Source organism: Staurois parvus, unplaced genomic scaffold (assembly GCF_062004578.1).
Source record: "Staurois parvus isolate SC_StPar_1 unplaced genomic scaffold, SC_StPar_1.0 ptg000122l, whole genome shotgun sequence".
Classification (NCBI taxonomy): domain Eukaryota; kingdom Metazoa; phylum Chordata; class Amphibia; order Anura; family Ranidae; genus Staurois; species Staurois parvus.
In genome coordinates, this window is record NW_028317918.1 from 14,751,424 (window position 1) to 14,772,835 (window position 21,412).

Genomic DNA, 21,412 nt, shown 5'->3' on the forward strand with positions numbered 1-21,412 from the left:
CAAAGGGCTTGGAGCACAGTGGAAGCAAGTGTGAAATTCAAAGCCTTGGATTTATAATGAGTAACCTCAAGGTCAGAGATAAGGGCAAAACTATCTATGGGGACTGGGTCACTTCTTGGGATTCATTGGCTAGATTGCCTGAAGGACTTTGTCAACAGTTATGGATTGTCTAGGAACACTTTTTGAGTAGGCAGAGTCACTTCAGATAGCAGGTTATCAGCTTGTGTGGAAGAGAAAACACCTTCACCTTCACTTTAAAAGGGTTCCTAGAGTGAACATCCTTCATCAGCTTAAGTCTTATCAGCTTTCAGTCCCTCACATCTGTGAAGCATGAGGGTCAACAATGTATTCAGTTTACTAACTGTAGTATAAAATATGCTGAGACCTACACATTACCTTTTCGGCTGAATCAATAATAAGTAAATATAATTCCATTTTAGCTTTCTCCATCAACAGGGGATTCACTGTTGTTGGGTTGCTCTTAAAAGCAGAATGATAAGTCTAAAAATCCTTTTTCAGCTGCTGAAGGAGAACACATTTATCACGAGGGATGGTCTATATATGTTCGAGTTGAATGTACGTTTGACTCGAACATTGGATGTCCATGGGTTCGCTGAACACACAAACACGCCCCACAATGTAATGCACTCTGGTGGTGTATTGTAACTGGCCAAAGCATTGCACCTGACCACAAGTCAGGTGCAATGCTTTGGCCAATCACAGCTGAGCTCACAATAAGAGCCATGATTGGCCAAAGTCTCAGTGACAGTGACTTTGGCCAATCATGGCTCACGGCAATTGGGCAGAGCTAGTGGGGACATCACAACTAGCTTCACCCAATTCTTAATGACAATTGCTGATTGGACATACACAGTTGGCTGGAGCTAGCGGTGACATCACTAGTTCTGCCCAATTGTTGTCATCTGACTTGCAAATGTCAGATTGCGATGAGTGCTCGGCGGACGCAGATGGGTCAGGAGGTGTCGTGGTTTTTTTTATTCCGGCATCATTGTGACAACGCTGGACACCATGATTGACAATGGATTACAATGCTTGAACCATTTGTGTGGCTTTTTTTTTAAATAAAGGACTGGTCAAAAACTGTTGTTTTGTTTTTGTTAAATAAAGGATTTTTTCGAAAGTCTTTTACTTTAACCCTTTAGTGAATGAGTAAGGGGTACAAGTACCCCTTACTCATTCACAAGGGGTGTTAATGACTCTCCCTGCCCACAGACCACCACAACCACCGGGTCAGGGTTGTGGGGAAGAGGCCCTTGTCCTAATCAGCATGGAAACAACATCCTGATGCCGAGGGTATGTGGCCTGGTAAGGCCCAGGGAGAGGGGGCGATCATTCGTCCCCCTCCTTCCTGGCCTGTCAGGCTTGTGCTCAGATCAAGGGTCTGGTAGAAATTTAGGGAGGACCCACACGCTCCCCCCCCCCTTTTTTTGGGGTGAGGTTCATCTTAAAAGTCCTACCAGGCCTAAAGTGTCTGATATGTATTTTAGGGGGAACCCCACATGCTTTAAAAAAAAAAATTGCTGTGAGGTCACTCCTAACCTTCCTACCAGACCTAAAGGGCCTGGCACAGATTGGGTGGGCACGCTTTTTTTTAAATGAAAAAGTGTAATTTAATAAAAAAAATGTCAGTCCTGCTGCAGCAGGTTCTATACATTGTACAGATGTGCAACTTTGCAGTTAGTTTAAGGGGACCCCCCAGGCATGATATTTAAAGGAAGTTTTCTCTTTTTTTTATACTTTAAGCAATGAAAATTGACTGCCCCTTTAAAAGCGGTACCTTTTGAATTTTTTTTTTCACTGATTCATGTCCCTAAGGGCAGTACCCAAGTCCCTATACCCCTTTTATGGCCAATAAGTTGCATATAAGCCTTCAAAAGGGGCACTTTTGAATTTAAAAGTTTGAGTTCCATAGACTTGCATTATGTTTGATGTTCGCGGTAGAACTCTTCTACCGCGAACTGAATAGGGGGGTGTTCAGACCATCACTACTTATCATGCTTAAGCTGGGTCGCTATCTGAGTGCCCTATTTCATTGGTTTATGGGCCTCCCAGATTGTGAGGGGGGAAATATCAGGAGTATTTTGTACTGATGGTATTCTTTTAAGGGTGGGAATATGAGAGGTGTGTGTTCATGCACAAGGTGGAGTCCATAGTTCTGGTCATAAGCAAAGAAATGAGGGTAACCACCGCTCAAGACCACTGACCACTGATCAGACCACTGACTATTTGGATAGCAGAGTGCAGTAAGAGAGGGAAGGAAGCTACTGAAATAAATATATTATCAATTCTGGAGACGATGTGATGCAGATAATAGTAAAATGTATATTTACATCATGCAGGATTGCATGGTATTAAGTGTATAATATGAGACTATAGCCACTTCAGCATTCAACAGTGAGAATCAAAGTACAGTTTGTGCTGGTCTCTAAGTCCAGTTTGTGCCACGAATGGGGGTTGAACAGTGGAAAGTAATTTAAACTTGCTTCTTAACAGGAGCACTAGCAGTGTACACCTTTGAATATTGGTGGCCAAAGTATTTTGGAGACAAATAGACAGAAAAATGTGTTTCTTGTAGACAGACAACTCCTGTTTACAGTGAGAAAAAGGCTATTAATGCCTTGACTTTTTTACCAGGAGAATTAAAACCTTTAACTTGACTATATTCAATTTTTGAGGAACAAAGCCCATAGAGACAGTATGCCTCCAAGATACTACCAACCACAGCAACCCTTGGGATGAGATTGGTAGGGCAAGGGAAGGAAAGGGAAAGAAGAAATGAAGAATGGAAGTAAACGTAAGCACACAAATCAGATAAATAACAAAACAGTATTGAAATAAAACAACCGAGCTGGGTCCTCCATTGTAAATACAGCAAGAGCAGGCTTCAGTCATGGAATACAAAAGGAAAACTAATCCAGGAGAGACTGCTAAGGGAGGGTGCAATGACTGCTCCGTGGGAGAAAACCAGGTCAAACAGCAATAAAGAGATATAGTCACCCATATCTAATAGAGAAGAGCCTGGCCACACTGGGGTCCCCCGGAAATATAGAGGTATAAACAATGAGGTCCACACAATGTTTAATAAAATCCCTTAAGTCAAGTGGCAAGAAAACATATGGTATTGCAAGTGGAACCCTGCATGGCTGAACCCAGCTTGATGGGAATGTCAGCACATTATTTTCTAAAAATATAGAGGATGATACCAAGACTTTATAATGCTGCAAAACAGTTAGGAACAGTAATAACCCGTTAAATGTTACTATAATACATGGGAAACAATTTAACTAAGTGAGAGCCACCGAAACAGAGACAGATGGGTAAAGGTGTGCACATACAGTGGCAATGGGCCGATGGCAGCATATAGGTACAGTTGCAGTCTGGAAGAAAACTCTCTAGTGTCTGAGGTGAGTAAGTGCAAAGCAGAAACAAGCACACAAAGTAACTGAACTTATCTGAAGCATAGGTCACGGTGTAAGGGGGGATGCCATTGGTCACCCACTTGGTGGTCAGTCATTAGGAGCACCCAAAGGGACTTATCCAATGGGGGGTTTTCTCCCACCAAAATGAGACCTCAAGTTGGGCATGCCTTTTATGCTAGGTTTCATGCATGCACCCCTGAATCATTGTCTTTTATTCATTGTGTTACCAACTTATTTAAAAAACAGTTTGGTTTCAAGTGAAAAACATTGCTTATGCCCTCATGTTTTTTGTATATTTGGAATTTTACTGCCATTCTCGAATGATCTGCCAATCATTAGAAATTTGCCCTAATGCTTCAGTTCTGTAACTACAGTAACTCATACATTACCTATCAGTGTAGTCAGTGGTAGTGAAACTTTTCTTTTATATCTGAGCTTATAATGTAAAGATGTTCACTTTCTATTTATATGGTTTTTTATGTTCTGCAGCAATGCATCAAAATTTAGGGAGACTTAAAAATGCCAATAATGTGCCAGTTTTTAATTTAATTCTGTTAGACTCTGTTTGATGTTAAAAAAAAATGATAATAATAATATTAATGATAATAATAATAATAATAATATGGACTGCTCCAAATGTCATTGACTGTTCTTTTTCTCAGATGACAAATGGCAAGGTGGATCTCTGGCCACATGAAAAACATACACTTGTATAACTGAATATCATGTAAGTGGTTTACCTGCAAGTGTGGGGCATTTCTGCAAGAGCACCAAAACTCCTGTATTCAGGAGTTTTGGTGCTTTTTCAGAAAGCGCACCAATATTGCAGGATATAATAGAAGTCTATGGCTCAGTGTATCTAACCCGCAGGAAAGCCGCAGGGCTGCACTCATGGATCAGAGTGAAAGTAGCCTGATAGTTGTTAACTCTTTTTAGGTGTTAATATGCCCATTGCAAAGGTGCAGTGTATGTGTTGTTTAATACACTGACCTTCTTTTACTCTTCCATGTTCTGCTGGCATCACTCTCCAGGTTGCTAGAAAGGTCCCTAATGAAGTGCATTTGGTACCACTCTGCCTGGGACAGGAGCCGGTGCGACAGTGGAAATACTTAGGTAACTCCTGTTCTCTCCATAGCTGCCTGCTTCCTCTGCTGCTGGTGCCAGCTTGATGCACTCTGATGCTCTGGGATGGCAAGTCAGAAACCTGTTGACTGTGATCTGGGCTTGCTGACCTGCCAATGCAGAATTTGAGGTTGCGGGCTACATCAGAAGATTCCGCAGGCCACATGTGGCCCATGGGCCATGGGATGAGCACCCCTGATCTATCAGATAACTCAGGTCATTCTCGACCATTGACTCCCCCACTGGCATCCCCTCCCGAGACAGCTGTGTCACTGTTTTGAGCAGCCAAGATGTCACCTGATCTTTCTGTAATCACATTATCTTAGTGTCAACACAACTGTTATGAATTGGTTTCATTCATACCAGTTATGCTTAGTATTGTGATGCTGTGATTGGTCCACAGCTATCACAAGGTACAGTTGGTCAATCATAGCACCCTATACCATGTAATCACAATACAAAGCACAGCTGTTATGAATGAAACTCACTAATGATAGTTCAAAGCTGTTACAGTGATCATCGCTTTTTTTCGTAAAGTACAACTAACCCTTTAAACTCTTCTATTTAAAAAAGATCTGGTATTCTTTTCATGTAATAAAAAGCTTACTCTGAATGGACAAGATTGATACATTCATCTGCTCATCCTCCCCTCTATCATCCATTCAGAGAAAGTGAAACTCATAGTAGTTGAGGTAGTTGAGGTGGAAGATCAAAGCCATCAGTGATATTTTCCATAAAAAGATTTTCAGTATCTCCAGCAATTCTGGAGTATTGGGAGTATACTAATAATTAGAGGTAAATAGCAACAAATATATATGTGGAGTGCTGGTGCGTTGTTTTTGGCTACTTTAACCACTTCAATACCCTTTTACCCCTGTCCTGCCCAGGCCAAATTTTCAACTTTCAGTGCTCTCACACTTTGAATGGCAATTACTCAGTCATGCTATACTGTACCCCAACAAATGTTTTATAATTTTTTTTACACAAATAAAGATTTCTTCTGGTGGTATTTAACTACCTCAAGGCTGGGCACTTTTTCCCCCTTCCTGCCCAGACCAATTTTCAGCTTTCAGCGCTCTCACACTTTGAATGATAACTACTCAGTCATGCAACACTGTACCCAAATGCAATTTTGTCCTGTTTTCACACAAATAGAGATTTCTTATGGAGGTATTTAATTAGCAGTGGGGTTTTTATTTTTTGTGCTTGTTTAGCAAATAAGTAATTTTCCTTCATAAATTTGGGCCAAAATGTATACTTTGGTAAAAATAATTCCAATTGGCGTGTATTATTCGCTGTGTGGAAGTTATAGAGTCTACACGCTATGGTACCAATTATTGAAAATTGAACACACCTGATCAAACCTGATGTACTGATGGCCTATCTCATTTCTTGAAACACTAACAAGCCAGGACAGTACAAATTACCCCCCAAATGACCCCTTTTTGGAAAGTAGACATTCCAAGGTATTTTGTCTGGCTCATATTCCGAATTGGAATGGTAAGGTGAGACCTCCCCACTGCTCTCTTCTGTCATACTGAGGATTTGAAATGCCTCCTCACTAGTGTAATATTTTTTTGAACATGGTGGCTGTATGACAGGTAAACTGCTGATGGGTAACTGTGAAGAGTACACTGCCGATGGGTGGCAGTGATGGCAGCTCTGTGATGGGTGCACTGATTATACTGCACTGATGGCAGGTACACTGATGGGCTGTGCTGATAGGTACGCTGATTGGCTGCACGACAGGCACACTGATGGGCTGTGCTGACAGGCTGCATGACAGGTATACTGATGGTCTGTACAAGAGGTACACTAATGGGCTGAACAACAGATACACTGATGAGCCGTGTTGACAGGTATGCAGATGGACTGCACGACAGGTGCACTGATGGGCTGTGCTCACTGGTAGGCTGACAGGCTGCACAACAGGTACACTGAAGGTCTGCACAACAGGCACACTGATGGGCTTCTGTGACAGGTACAAAGGGCAATCAGGGCACTGAAGGGCACAGTAGTGAAGGGGTTAATACGGTAACTCACTGTTTCCATTCTCTTCCCCACATAAGATCCATGTGTGAGGAGGAGAAGCCGGCAACAGCGAGTTATTGTTGTTTGCTTACAGTTGTAATCAGCTATGATTAGACATAGCTGAGCACATGATAAGAGCCAATTTCATTGCCTCTTTACCCTGAAAGGAGATGCGCTGTGTCCAGGGGATGCAACCCACCTCCGATTGCAACGCTGAGGTCATGAGGGGTGCGTGAGGGATGAAAGGCCCACCTGGCCATCATTTTGCTATTGGCTGGGCAGGAACAGGTTAACTGGCAATGGTAATCTGTAGTGACTCAACTCCCTAACCCTTTTTACCACATTTAAATAACTGCTAACTCAAAAAATTGTGACCCTTGGCTTTTGTTTATTCCTGTGTAAAAAACTTGGGTCCTATATATTGTTACCTCACGTTACTGGTAATTTTCAAGTTTGATTTCTGTTGTTTGCCCCACACCAGATCTGATCTTTGGTCTGATTTTAGCTATGATTTTATTTTAGAGTCGGTACTCCATCTGATCTTGTCTGTACTGGCTGCTGTTGACAGCTAGGCAATTAGTAAAGCTGAAGCCCATGAGTTACAAGACCCATTCCCACCAACGCCAAACTCTGGTGAAGACCAGGCACTTATAAAGCCTGTATCCTGCTAAGAGCCTTCCACCACCTACTGGTGACACAGAGTCTTCCAACTTCTATGCACTTATCTTAAAGTGGTTGTAAAGGCTCAAGTTTTGTACCTTCATGCATTCTATACATGAAGGAGAAAAAACTTCCGTGTGCAGCAGCCTCCCTAATACTTACCTGAGCCCCATCTCGATCCTGCGATGTGCACAATAGCCACGGCTCTTCGGGGACTCTCCCTCCTCATTGGCTGAGACAGCAGTGGGAGCCAATGTGAATCACAGCCAGTGAGCCAATGAGGAGAGGGGGGTGAGGCCGAGCTGTGACTCTTTGTGTGATTGGACATGCAGAGCAGTGGACATGCATAGCTGCTTGCTATGGGACACTCGGCAGCAGGCAGGGGCCATGAGAATGAATGGGGGTCCCAAGAAGAGGAGAATGTTTGTTATTTAAAAAACCTTTAAAATGTTACTAAATCCAGGACCCTGCATTCACCATATCTGGTCTCCCACAGTACACAGAACATGGAAATGCAATTATTTTAGTAAATATAAACTGCTAATTTCCTTTTCTCATCAGCAGTTAGAGAAGTCTTGTGACTTCTGAGTCCAGCAGAGCACTGGTTAAAGCTTTTAGGAGGAGTTTTCATTCTCCTCTGATTGTCCTATGAGGCTGCAGGACCCCTAATCATTTGTCTGGATAGCGCTGATTGGCCCTGTGCTGATCACATGCACTCTCCAAAAAAAAAAAAACCTCTTGAGCAATACACAGCAAACTGAGCATGTGCAGCTTGCCCCCAAGGCTCCGTTCTATAAGAAGATGGACCAGGGACTGTGGAAGAAGGGAGGCTCAGAAAAGCAAGTTAAAACGTGCTTTTTACACAATGCAAATGATTAACCCCTTAGGTTCCACAGTGAGTATAAGAAGCAAACTTTACTGCATTTAACAGACGGATTTTACTGTTGTGGGTTTAGTAACACTTTAATATCACTTTAAATCTGCTTTCCAGCTCCTGTTCATTTACACAGAGCCTGTACCTCCACTTCAGTCCGCACTGATCTCTGATGCCAGTCCTTGTTCTGCTTCTCTGTAGACACTTGATCCTTCTTTGCCCAAAATATGCAGTGTACTTTTGCCACCTGGATCCTCTACTCTAGATGTACCTATATATTTCAGGTGAACTGGTAAAAGTTGTATTAAATACACCCTTAAAGTGATTGTAAAGCCTAAGAATTTTTTTCCTTAATGCATTCTTTGCATTAAGATAAAAATAGTTTAGATTAAAGTATTACCTCCTCAACCCCTTATACTTACCTGAGCCCTCATTCGGTCCAGTGCAGTGCCCATCTGCAGAGGCACTCTGCTCATTTCCCCGCTCTCACATGCTTGGCTGAGGCCAGTGGGAACCATCAGTTCCCACTGCTATCAGTCAAATCCTGTGATAAGGGAACGGGAGGAGGGGTTGAGCCTCGCTTTCTGTGTCATTGGACACAGGCAGCGGGGCTTGGGATTGAGCACACAGGCCATGATAGGAAGCAGCTTTCTATTGTGGTACAATGGAAGAGGACAATCTAGGAGCACCAGCAGCGGACCAGAGAAGAGGAGGTTTGGGTCGCTCTGTGCAATGTAATAAGTAAGTATAAACCTGTTGGTTATTTAAAAAAAATAAATTTCGAAACTTTACAATCACTTTTAAAACTTTCAACACAAATAGAATTCAGGAACTTCAACAGTAGCTTGTATACCATATGTTTCATTTATGGAAATAGGTAATTTGTTTCTGATATGAAGGGAATTCTGAAAAAATAAACCTTCCAATATGGTTTGAAAAATTGAGTAGCTGCGTTTCTTAATCAACACTTTGAGGACTTTTATCTGAGAAGTGCTTTTGTAAAATCAAAAGTAACCACATCTGCATGATGCATGCCAAACAGAGTGTCAGATCTGTGAGAGAATATATATTATCATTGTTCAACTGTTTCACTGTCATGACATCTCTCTTCTTACTTGTGCTGTATAGAGAATGTGAGAGTTTAAAACATTTTCAGTTGCTAACATGAAACTTAATACAAACATTTTAATTATATTTGCTGGATAAAGCCATAGTAAACACTCAATACCTTTAATTCAAGCCCTTTGGAAAGGGTGTTTAAAAATGGACAAGGGAGTACCAATGCAGAAAAGGGAGCAGAGTGCCAGTGGTTAGGTTTCCTGTTGGCTATCCCAGTTCATCCTGGGACTGCTATTAAACTATTTTCTGGCTCCTGTTAAAAATAAATCCAACACCAACCAAGTGAATGTACATTTCTGTGGCTTTGTTCTAAAACACTTTATCTTTCACCCCATGAAAGTAAAGAAAACATAAACTTAGTAATCAATTTATTGGGTACACCTGTAGCAGAGTGCCCATTCACTAAGCATGAAGGCCATTATTACTTGCATTTACCACAACACTTTGACTTCTCAGACATGCCCATGGAAAATAAAAATTGAGTTGTCCGTCCTCTGCTTCTCAGACAGGTCGCAGTTTGGCAAATGTTCTGCAGCTGGGTGAGTGCCCCCCCACTGTGTGAGAACTGAAGTGCTGGCAGCTAGGTAAGAGCCTGATATCACATAGCTTCTCTGAAAGATACAAATACTTGGGGATCTCTTCCCCCAGTTGCCACCACTGCACTCTGGTCTGGTTCCAGTGGGGTGTTATATATTATTCTATCTACTATAACCTGTTTTGTATACTAGAAGATAGCCTACAAAACATGTTAGATATTATACTGTACATTATACTGGAGATGCAAAATATTTTTAAAGACTTGGATAGTTAGAAAGGAGCGCCCGGTGTCTAGAGAAATGCAATTTCTAAAGTATGGTTCTTAAACGTTTATTAAGAATAGCAACATGTACATCAACCCAATTTGTTTTGGGAGAAAGGACTTCCCCTTCCTCAGAACTATTGGATGGGAATGGTTCCCATGATGGCTATATTAAATACAAGATTTCAGAAAGCAGGATGACAAGGTGCCAGTTGTAAATTGATGGAGGTCAATTTAATTTAAATAATCATATCAATATGAGTTATTGTTTAAATAAACTTGTTCTTATACACAGGGACAGTTATATTTGCTCATTGCCATCACAGGCCCTATTACCTACTGTACGTTGCTACACAACAGTTTTGATTTACTGTTTCATGCAACGAAAGTCTATGAGTTGGATGACTTGATGAAAACTATGCAATTCCTGTGTGGTTGATGTCTTACTTCATCAATTGTTAAGCATGCATGAGGAGTGGTTGTAATAGCTAAGTCCTGCCATAGACAGTTTGAATCTTGACTGGTTAAGCAGGAACTGACCAAGATTCGAACTGTGTGTTACCAGCCTGAATGTACAAAGTTGATCTATCGATCAACTTTGGTCCAACCAGCCTGCAGGATTCACTTGCGATTACACTAGTGGTTGCTATAGCCGCTATCAATAATCACTGTCTTCTCCTAGCGGGGACAGCTCCCTCCCCCCACACCTGGCGAGAGAAGACAATGGATCATCAGGAGGGATTTCCCTATCAGCACCATCTGTGTTGATGAGTAAATTGTGTAAATTTCCTTCCTGCAACCCATGGTTGCAGGAAAGAAATTCACACTGTCTATGGCCTGCCTCAAGTGACTAATCCACTTACCGTAAATACAATGAGATAAGTGAGGAAGTGTCTACATGTAAAAATGTAAAAGTGACATAAGCAATTTATTTAGTATGTACACTGCATTAATCCTGATTCATTAATGTGCATTAGCATTTAAAGGATAAGTCCGCCTTTTAACAGAAAGTAATATTTTTTGTGTTAGGAGGGAGCCTGGAAAGTATTGCACCAGTGATCAGCAGATAGCTAGTGCCATGCAGGTCTCCTGCAGACTGTCAGTGTGGGCTGTCTGCTCGTACACCGTACATGCAGTTTTACACTAATAGGAAGAATCAATGAACTACTACAGCACTCAACAGCGCCATGGTAGTTCATTGAAAACTACAAGCCAACAGCTACATAGGCTGTCGGGGTTTGTAGTTAATTGATTCACAGAGATATCTTTGCATTGTGGCAATGAGTACAGGTAGAAGATCTCCAGCTCGCTGCCACAAGGAGGGGGAAAGGATTGGGGGGAGAGGGGTCTGACGCTGAATATGTTACGTTACACCCTAAATATGGATGTAACATGTTCAGAAAGGTGAACATATTCTTTAAGATATCTTAAAGTGCAATTTTGTTAAGCTGACATTTCAACCAATATTACTGCATGTAATTTTAGCATGTCTTAAAGTATAGTTAAAGGCAAAACTATATTTTTTAGATACGATGGAGAGAGATTGGAACACCTGGCTTCACTAGGGAAATTCACCCTCTATATTTGTCCTGTTTACTGTTATCACTGAGAGTGAAAGTGAAAGGAAATCCCAGAATTTTGGTTGTCACCAAAACAGGAATAGAAGGGGAACTTTCCAATGAGGACACCAATTCTGGTGACCATGGTGACAACCAGGAATTCACTCACTTTGGAGGCATTTCCTCTCATTTTCTGTTTTGTTATGGTATAGGAAGTGAAGAGAAATCTCCCCAACAGGATATAGATGGTTAAAAAAAAGCTGCCAAGGGTTATAACTTTCCCTTTATTATTCAAAATAAAAAAAAAGTTTTGTCTTTAGTTCTATTTTATGCACTACTTAGCATGCCTGAATTGATACTGCGGCTTGATGATTCCATCAAGATCATTGACTGAAATTTATGCACACTTCAAGGATCCTAATATGTGCTGAGAAAACCTTCCCAAACCATTACACCACTCTATTTAGCATGAACTATTAACATAAGAATGGATGGATCCAAAAGATATAGCTGTGTATGCCCAAGTCTGTCCTTACAATTGAAAGTTGCAGTTTTCAAACTGAAGCAAAAAACAGAACTTGTTAAAAAGTTATTGTTTTTTGACCATTCTTTTTTGACCGTTTTCTTATTTGATAGTAGCAGAGTTTCACATGATCTTCTGTTGTTGTATGCCAGAAGGTTTGATATGGTCCATTTAGAGATACCCTTCTGCACTTGGCAGAAATAACAAGTGGTTATTTGAACAGAATTGAAATTCAAGTCATCCTGAAGAAGGCTGGCCATTGTCATTTCACTGTTTTTGTTAACATTTGTTCACAAACACAACTGGAGCTCATTGGCTGTTTTGCATAGTTTTATCTGGAAATTAGTTAGAGTGTTGTGGCCACATAAGGAAATAATATGGCATAGAGAGTGCACAGAACAAATGTAACAATAAGTAACAAAAAATAGTAGCCACAATCAAAGCAAATAGGAAATACTACACATGCCTAAATACAGCAGTCTCTAGTGTCATATATTATTCCTGATCACTGTGTTAACTAAAAGAATCACAGCTCACTGGTTGTTTTTCACACCATTATCTATAAACTCTAGAGATTATAGCATGTAAAACTTCAGGAGGTCAGCAGTTTCTGACAGACAATTATTCACGCACATTTACTCTAACCAAGGCTGTACAATGTACAAAACATGTAGGCTTCGGCCATGAAAAACCATTGCTAAAGCCATTAATATCAATCCAAAGTGAAATTGCCCCTTAATAAATTTATGGGAGCAAGAAATATGAAAAATGTCATGGTCACACAAGCAAACAATATGGCACAGAAAGTGTACAAAACACAAATGGCATATGTAACAAAAATATGAGCAGTGGCATTTAAAGCAAATTGGTAATATACATATCCAAATTCTGCAGTCTATGTTTTTAAAATAAAATTACTTGTCAATCTTTAAAAGCAAATAAAATAAACAAAGATTAAAGTGGTTCTTTAATGTTTTTTATCTTTAATGTTTTTTATCTTCATGCATGTGTGTAGCAGCACCCCAGCCGCCTCTAATACTTACTTGAGTCCCATCATGATCCAGCGATGTGCACAAAAGACACGGCTTTCCAGGGACTCTCCCTCCTCAATGGCTGATGCTCCTTTCAATAACAGCCAATGAGGATAGAGAGGGGGCGGGGCCAAGCCAAGACTCTGTGCGTGAATGGACATGCAGAGCAGTGAGTTGAGAAAAAACCTGCTTGGGTGCCCATCATAGCAAGCTGCTTGCTCTGGGGGCACTAGGCAGGAGGGAGGGGCCAAGAGAGCCATTGGGGTACTCAAGAAGAGAAGGATTGGGGCTGGTCTGTGCAAACCCATTGCACAGAGCAGGTATTTATGACGTGTTTGTCATTTTTTATTTATTATCATTTTAAATGAACAAAATAAACATGCAATTAATGACAACCTCATAAGAATAAATGTAGGTCAAAGTTCACATTAGGAACTCCAAGTTTCAAGGTATCCATAAACCTACTAGACAAAATTTATTTAGCAACTTCTCTCATTTGTCACCTCTGCTCAACTTGATGATCAATAACCATATAATGTAATTGTGAGATTGAGAAATATTCGGTAAAGCGCTAAGGCATAGGCAAACCATACTGTATTACGTTTCATAGTTTCATAAATATAGAAAATTAAACATGAACAATTCAAAATATAGATAAAACTAACTCTAGAATGTGAATTGTCTATTTTTTTTATTTTAGTACACTTATGCAACAAATGACAACAGAAGAAAATTATTAATGGGACTTTTTAGTTACATAAATAATAACAGCCATTTGAAATATTAAAATTCAAGATTGTATTCAGTATTTCAGTATTTATTCAGTACAATGATTTTTTTAAGTATAATAAGTTTTTTAGCTATAAAAGAAAAATCCTTCTACTTAATAAAAATCTCAAATTGAAATATTTCAAATAGCTGTTATTATTTATGTAACTAAAAATTCCCATTGGTTGGTTCCTTTTTTTCTGTTGACAATATATATGATGGGATGTGGTACATGTTATTTCTGTTAATTATAAACTCCCACAACCTCTTTCTAGTTCATCCATTAAGTGTCATTCTAACCCATCTGCACTACTCTGAGCTCTTCTTTGTGTGGCTCACTTCTGTATAAGTGTGGATAGGACCCCAATGGTAATATTGCAAACACTTACATACCGTACATAAGGAGAATGTCACATTACTGTGACAATGTTTACATTGTGTTAAAATACTTCTTGATTATTACCCTAGACAACACAAAACTTGGATGCCCCCCCCCCCCCATGTAGAGAGAGCCTGACATTGACCAACAACCTTCCTGCCCCCCCCCCCCCCCCCCGAATAGCTGGGATGTTCAAGGGATCTGAAATACAGGATAACGCTGAATAGGTAATGGCATGTGTTCTCCTAGAATGGGGAAGATGTGTAGGTCCAGGTGTAAATGTAAAGAACCTTAAATTGTAGAAAGTTAAAGTAATTATTGTTGCCAGTGTCTTCCAGAGTTGTGCTCAAACATTTGCATACCCTTAGAGAATTGGTAATATACAACATGTACAATTTTTACAGAAAGCATGAATGAGCAGACAAAACACATTTCTTTTATTTCTAATGGGATTCATATTCACCTGTAGGTCATAACAGAATGGCACAACCATAAAACAAGTAAACAAATGGAATGACCCCTGTTCAAAAGTCTGCATACCTTAATACTGTGTATTTCCCCCTTTAGCATCAATTACAGCATGCAATCTTTTGTAATAGTTGTCTATGAGGCACTAAATTCTTGAAGGTGGTGTAGCTGCCCATTTGTCTTGACAAAATGCCTCCAGGTCATGCAAAGCTTTTAGTCGTCCTGCATAGTTACATAGTTACATAGTTAGTCTGGCTGAAAAAAGACAAAAGTCCATCCAGTTCAACCATTAAAATAATAATAAAAAACAGTTATAATCCTATACCCACAGTTCCAGAGGAAGGCAAAATTCCTTCCTGATCCCCCGAGAGTCAATTGGATATTCCCTGGATCAACTTTACCTATAAATGTTAGTATCCAGTTATATTCTGTGTATCCAAGAAAGAATCCAGGCCTTTTTTAAAGCAATCCACTGAGCTGGCCAGAACCAACTCTTGAGGGAGTCTATGCAACATTTTCACAGCTCTCACTGTGAAGAAACCGTTCCATGTTTGGGGATTACATTTTTTTCCTCCAGACTTAAAGAGTGCCCCCTTGTTCTCTGTGATGATCAGGGTCACTACATGAGCCACTGATGTATTTATACATGTTGATCATATCCCCCCTTAATTCCCTCTTCTCAAGGCAGAATAAATTCAGTTCCTCTAATCTTTCCTCATAGCTGAGCTCCTCCATGCCTCTTATCAGTTTGGTTGCCCTTCTCTGTACTTTCTCCAGTTCCCCAATGTTATTTTTGTTAATTGGTGCCAAAAACTGAAGTGCATATCCCAGATGAGGTCTTACTAATGATTTGTACAGGGGTAATATGATCTCTCTCTCTGTGGAGTCTATGCCAGTTTGCCAAAAGCTATGACGTGTGTCAAGGTGTTGTCAGGCATATTGTAACCAGGCTTTTTTGTGGCATTGGCTGAGTAAAAGCTTCTCTCTGGCAACTTGACTATGCATCCATATCCATTTTTCCAGAGAAGACTGTATTTCTCTTGAGGTTTCCTGTGGGGTTTTCTTTGTATCCTGAACAATTCTGCTGGCAGTTGTGGCTGCAATCTTTCTTTGTCTACCTGACCTTGGCTTAATGTCAAGAGATCTCCAATTTTTCTACTTACTAATAAGTGATTGAACAGTAATGACTACCATATTCAAGGCTTTGTTTTTTTTTATATCCTTTTCCCTTTTACATATTTATAAAGTTCCATTACCTTGTTACTCAGGTCTTCTTGACAGTTCTGTTCTGCTCCCGATGGCTCCGTTTCAAGTCTGCTCAGTGCATCCATGTGAGAGCTAACAAACTCATTGACTATTTATACACAGACACTGATTGCAATTTAAAATGCCACAGATGTGGGAAATTAACCTTTAATTGCCTCTTTAACCTGTTTGTGTCAACTTGTGTGTCTGTACCAAGGCCAAACATTCCAGGGAACTATTGATCAGGGTCATTTGGGTTATTTCTGTTATCATTACAATTTACAAAGGAGCTAAACAACTATGTCATAAAAAATGGCTTCATATGATCACATCCATAAATAAAATACATTTTGTTGGCATGATTAATCATATTTTCAATATCCACACCAACATTTTATGATTTCCGCAAGGATATGCAAACTTTTGCGCACAACTGTATGTAGAATAATTTGAACATCTGTCCCCAGGAATGGCACATGTCAATTATCTGTATTTAATCAATGATTGGCCCACTGTTTGATTCACATATTGACTAAGCTCTTGAACAAATAATACATCGTTGTACAGTAATGTATTTTTTTAAGCTTATCGTCCAGCATCAGTAGACTTCAATGTTTCAGGCAAACAACACATACTTTGGATGAAACATAGGTATATTGAAAACATGGCTTTGTGGTGTTGTTACTCTTCTTTCAATTACAGCATGTCTGTAATGCAAATCATTCCTTACATCTTCTCTTGCCCTACAATACACGTTTTATGCCATTTTTGTAATCTCTTCCACAAAATCTTGATCTCAATTCATATGCTTCCTTTACAGTTCCTGCAAGCCCTCAGGTAATGTGCAATAGGTATAAGCCTAATTAAAGGATTTGCAGAATGCAGCAAATTGAAGCTGTGGGCTTCCTATTTAGCAGTAATTACCCCATCCATTTCAACTTCTACTATGAGATCAAAAAATGTGATTGGATTCTCCCTCAAATTACTTGTAAATTCCAAATTTGAAGAATTGTCCCTTAGTGCCTCCTCGAAGGATGACTCTTCCTCCTTACTCCCTGCCCACAGGATAATGACATCTTTGATATACTTGTAGCAAGCTAGAATCGTAGACAGGTGCACCAACAAGGCCTCACTATGAAACACTTGACATTAAATATTTCCCCAAATAGAGATTTGCATATGGGTGGAACATTTAATGCCCATGAAAGTACCTTGAACTTGGGAATAATTGCCTGTGTTAAACAAAATGTTATTATTTATTACAGTATGTGCTTGATTCTTTATTCTAATACTCAATACATTTTCACCAACCAGATACCCAAATTGTGGGAAATAGAGAAATATAATTTCTTGATATCCAGTGTCACTTATAGCATGCCAGCAGGCACGTGTCATAAAATATTCAGTATCCCAAACATATGAGGGTAATGTCACTATCAATGGTTGCAAAGTCTTATCAGTGCATTCATTGATCTTCTCGGTCAGGAAAACCCTTCCTAAGATAACAGTTCTTCTGGGCAGGGGTTCCTGAACGATTTGTGCACCTTGGGTAAGGTATAAAAATTGAATAGTGGGACATTCCACCTTCAGGAATTCCATTGTATTTTTAACAATAATTCCAACCTGGAGTGCACTATATAAAAAACATTATCATTCATCACCTCATTTTTCCTGACCAATCAAAGGGCTATATTTAGTTTTTCTATTGTATACACATGTCCAGCAAGCAAACTCCACCTGAGGTATCTTGGTGTACCACTGCTTATTTTTTACTATTATCTCACACATTCTTAAAGCCACATTAAACCCACATTCTTATCAGTTAGAGTGTTGAGACAAAACATTAGGCACTGACAGGGGTACTTACAATGATCAGTGTTTATTTATTAATGTAAAACCTTTAACCCAAAATGAAAAGACTGTGTCTGCTTGTGTATCTGCAGTGTGAGCTGGAAGTTGGCTTCAATTTGTTAGTGTGTTTAAATCTGCTAATACATCTAACAACCCCTTCCCCCCATAATGACCATGTTGCTGTCCAAAGTTGTCCCTGTGCCCTTTCTTTCAAAGTGGAGGCACTCTAATAAAGGAGGAGTGTTACTGACCAGATCAAAAGGTGAAAACAGAGTGAAAAAGAATTAGCTACCACATGTAATAATTTGTCAACTGCAATAGATTTCATTTTTGGATTGGGGTTTTGCTGCTTTAAATAATTTGACCTATCTAAGATCATGATAGCCCTCTTGATTTATTATGATGTCCTGATTATGTCTGAATTCCTCCAGAAACATTGGTTCCCCAAGTGTTAAATAATTTCCATGAGTGTCTTGGAAATGTAATTTCTTTAAATCCCTATAACGGCTTCAACAAAACTTTGTATACTTGCCACTGTTGACAAGGGAGGGATAGTCCTTGACTTAATATTTATTTATTTTTTATTATTTATTGCAGTTACTTACAGTATATAGCACTATGAATGTATGCAGCACTTTATACATTTAATATACATTCATATCAGTCCTGCCCTCAAGGAACTTACTTTCTAAGATTCCTAGTTCACATTTCAGGATTGGGTGCTCAAATCAATTTCCTCCAGTTTTGTAATTCACCTCCTTCTCCCAATTATTCATTCTACTGACCAAACTAAAGACTATGCCTATTAGTTCATCCTACATGGGGCCCATGCCTTTTCTCCTATGAGCGAACTAGATACTTTAGGGATCTATATTCCCATCTCATCATGTGGGACTAATCACCCATTAATTTGACTTCCCTAGTGCTGGACTTTCTGGGACAAATTAGACTGGACTATCTTGAATAATTGAATAATCAATAAAAATATTGATCTTTCACTAGGTCAGAGCAATTATCTTTCAACATAGCAAAGAAATGAAGTCTCTTCACCAAAACAGTCTCATGAGTGTCTAAGAGCTCATACGAAGAAAGACTGACAATTTTCATGTATGTCTTTCCATTTTGGGAGACAGGTATTGTTCCATACCATATCTTTTGGAATTCTAAACCCCACCCATGGTCTCCCCAAAATTGTAACTTCTATATTTCTGATTCTCCCACCCTCTTCTTCAACCCCCTAAAGTGCAAATCCTCCTTCTCCTGCTTTCTGACACATTTTACCAAAACCCCATTTCCCATATGTGCTTATTAAAGTCTGCAATAATCTACTGTATATGTGCTAATACCATATTGGATTAAGTCCCTTATCTAAATGACCATCTTTTCTCTTCTGTGACAAACTAGTAGCCTGTCCCCGCTTTCCTTTATGGTGCCACTTATTCATGTGACCATACATGACTTTCATGTGACTTTACATGATAGTAATGCATAGGGTAGATTTTGTGTTTAGAGTACCTTATATACTTTTGTAATTTCTGATGACTATAACTATTGACACCCCACTTATAGGCTCTACCTGCAACATAGGCATACCTGTTCCCTCTCCTTCCTACCTGTCCAAAAATTCCTTATTCAGATTGTTAATAATGTTACAGATTTCCTTCTCTTTGCTCTCATAGACACTCCATGTGCTTAAATAGAATCAAGGACTCCAAAAAATTCTGTATCTCCTTCCACACTGTACTCAATTTTTGTTCATACAACTCAACCAACACTGTCATCATTATCTGAGAAGAATTCTGTATTTTTTCCTATTTTACTCTAAAGCAGAACTTTATCCTAGGAAAGGGGAAGTTCCGCTTTATGCCCTACTATCTCAATTGTCTTCTATATTTGTCACTTTTTTGGGGAGGTGGGGGGAACGGGTACCTGGTCTTGACAGGTATTTGCTCCCAATTCCAGTCGGATCACCATTCCTGAATTTCTCCTTCTTTCATTCCTGGAGGCAACCTTCTTTGACATGTCACCTGCCCCAAAAGGCTGCGGGACCATTCACAAAGTGCAGTGCCACTCAGGCATGTACAGTGGGAAGCCAGCTGTGAAGCCACAAAGAATTGCAGGCAGATTCCCATAGTAAGCATTTCAGCCCAGGGGACCCGAAGACCAGCGAAGAAACAATTCGGGTGAGGATGGCACTGCATCCGTGTCCTTTTATTAAAAGTCAGCAGCTACAGTATTTGTAACTACTGACTTTTATTTATTCCAAACACGGTGAAGAACCATTTTTAAGTAATTTGTGACCACCCTAATTTGTGGGAAGATCTATTGTATATTCTTAAATCCTAAAAATAAACAGTTTATTTTTAGGGTTTATTTTTAGTCCATAATATACAATACTTCCTCCCATATTTTTTAAAGTTTTGTCTTCTAAGGTCTGTCCTTCCAGTTTGTTTGTCCTTTATCTTTTGTATACTTTATTTTGATTTATTTATTCTAGGTCTAAAGGCGTTCATAAGTTAGGGATTTTTTTTTAAGTATATTCATTTAACTTTTTCAGGGTCGCTTTTGAGTAGAATGTGTTCTTCAAGGACACATCTATTTTCAGAAAAACAATTAATATAACATTTTATATTAATATAAACTAATATTAATCATATTCATATGCATTTTTTGCACAAACATGTTTACCTAAAAGTACCTTTTTATTTTAGTCTATCGTCGCTGGTATTTTTTAAAACTGCAGAAAAGTTTAAATATATCATCCTTGCAAATGTAGGAGTGCAGCTCCATCGATACACAGGATAATTATCTGATAATCTTTAGGTGTTTTTTTTAACAAATAGGAAAATGTGTGGGATGTTTTTAAAATTAAATTGTGGAAGGTAACAAAAAAAGGAATTAAAATGCTGTCTAAAAAGCAATAGTGTAAAAGGTGCAAACAATTAGGCTAGAAAATGTGAGAAAATGCATGTCAAGACTATTGACATTTAGTCTGACATTTTAGGTGTTATGTGAAGTTAAGAGCTTTCAGAGAACTATACCTTCAACTGTGGATGAAAATGCAAGCATACAACCTGAAATTAGATTAAAGTGTATGCCTGGGGAAAAAAAATGTGCAGTACATTTCTGATACATGCACATTTCCTCATGTGTCATCTCTGTAAAAATGCCGCAACTACAACCTATTGATCTGTTAGAATTTCGGTGGACTCCTAACTTTCAATTTGTGGCTGAGAATGTAGTGCTTAGGGCCTCTATTGCATAAAAAAAAACCCAAGCAGTGTTGTTAGCCCAGTTAGCTCTCCAGTTCTTTTTTGCTAGACTACAAAATACCCCTAAATCCAACAAAAGTAAAGCACTGCTCCAGGTTGGTCCACACAATACCCATTCTAAGAGACCTTACAAAGAGGTGTTTGCTCAGCTTGAAACTGAGGAAACTTCAACAGGGTAATTGCGGGGCCACACACTGTAGTAAGGACACTCATAAAAACATTATTGAAGTAAAATCACAAAAACACCACAGTACCGAAATACAAAGGATAA